General features: G+C 39.9%; 1 pseudogene; it reads left to right on the forward strand.

The window, feature by feature from the left end:
- Positions 1–827: 827 nt before the first annotated feature.
- LOC109435758 (small ribosomal subunit protein eS17 pseudogene) lies at positions 828–1,272 on the forward strand (annotated as a pseudogene).
- The last annotated feature ends 765 nt before the right edge of the window (positions 1,273–2,037 follow it).

Consider the following 2,037-nt stretch of genomic DNA (forward strand, 5'->3'; position numbering starts at 1 on the left):
ACCACAAAGGTGTGGGTTAATTTCTGGACTCTCAATTCTATTACATTCATCAATTTCTGAAAGAAAAAAAAGCCAGCTGGAAATTTTATAGTGATTGCGTTTAATCTATAGATCAACTTGGGGAGTATGTCAAAGCTTTGAAAGGCAAAAGAAAAAGATGTGTGGAGGAAGAGAGATGCTTGCAGACAATCTTGATTGCTAGACAATTGTCCCAATTGGATGTCCCCTCTAGAGCTGTCCTGGCTCAAGCAGGCACCTAAGGATAGACGTGAGGTCCTGGTAGGAAAGCATAAGCGAAAACCTCAGTCAGAAGCTGGACTGGGAAAGGTGCCCAAACAGACTCCATCCCAGCAGGTATATCATTGAACATCTACAGCAATATTAATTCAACAACTTTTACCAACTGAAATGTCCCCCTTCCAGGAACAAGAGAATTATGCAGGCCTCAAAGATGATGGGCAGGGATATTTATTGCCTCACTGGTATACTCATATTACCTAAAAACAATAACAGTATTTTTAAAAATAAAGTCGTATAAGGAGGCACATGAGAGCAACTGATAAATGGGATACCAATGGATTCATTTATAATAAGAAGTAGGTCAAAGCATGAGACCAGAATTCATGTCCACTGGTCAGGCACTCTGTCCCTAGAAGGGACAGCCATTTAGAAGTCAAGTGGTACTAGATGGCAGCTTGACACCTTTCTGAGCAGAGACAGGCAAATGATCTTCATTATTTAGTCTTCTCATGCTTTATGAAGATAATGTCATTATAAAATTAAAGCATTTGAAAATCTTTCTTCTTTATCACCAGCAACCCACCAAGATGGGCTGCATTTACACTGAGCCCATGAAGAAGGTGACGCGGGTCATCGTCGAGAAGTGCTACGCGCGTGACTGGGCAATGACTTGCACACCAACAAGCGCGTGTGCGAGGAGATCACCTCTATTCTCAGCAAGAAGCTCCACAACGTGGCACATGACGTGGCACACAACTGATGAAGCGCGTTCAGAGAGGCCCACAGAGGTATCTCCATCAAGCTGCAGGAAGAGGAGCAAGAAAGGAGAGAGAATGATGTTCCTGAGGTCTCAGCCCTGGATCAGGAGATCACTGAAGTTGATCCAGACATTAAGGAAATGCTGAATTCTTGGACTTTGGCAGTCTATCCAACCTGCAGGTCACTCAGCCTACAGTTGGGATGAATTTCAAAACACTGCATAGACCCATTTTAATCTTCCTGCTATGCTGTAATAGTTTCAACAAACCATAGACAACCTAAAAAAAATAAATAAATAAAATAAAATATTTCTTAACAATTTTGAACATAGACCCAAAAGTCAAGAGCCTAATGCAACAGTGTGTGCACCAACCCAGCTCCAACTATCATCAACAACTTCTGTTTGTTTCATTCTCCCTCTCTCCCTTTATATTTGGAGTACTTTAAAACAAACACCAAACATCATGTCCCCCACCTGTAAATACTTTAGAAAAAAAAAAAAATATATATTTCGTACATAATTACACCTAAAATTAACAATAATTCCTTTCTTAAAAATATTCAAGGAAAAATACGTCCCCATACTCCCACCACTATTCAAACCACAATGATTCCACTTCTCTTCTTCCAGTTCTGCAGGAAGTGTGCAAGGACAGCTTCCAGAGTTGCAAGCACAGGGACTCTAGCTCCTGTTTCTTCCCTCTCTTGACATGGTATCAAGTTCAGTTCCATGTAGCACCATCAGCTTAACTAGGGGACTTGGGTGCTTTTCATTTACCTTTTAAAGTATCTTCCTTACTGACCATTTATTCTTTATAAATATTGCCACAAAAATCCTCAACAAAATGCTAGCCAAACAAATTCTGCTGTATATTAAAAGGATCATACACTATGACCAAATAGGATTTATTCCCAGAATACAGAGATGGTTCACCACATGAAAATCAACCAATATAACATAATACATTAAAAGAATGAAAGGGGGAACCCCACATGATAATCTCAATTGCTACAGAAACCATTTGATAATGTCAAACA

Source organism: Rhinolophus sinicus, chromosome 16 (assembly GCF_057876585.1).
Source record: "Rhinolophus sinicus isolate RSI-liver-muscle chromosome 16, RSI-T2T, whole genome shotgun sequence".
NCBI lineage: Eukaryota > Metazoa > Chordata > Mammalia > Chiroptera > Rhinolophidae > Rhinolophus > Rhinolophus sinicus.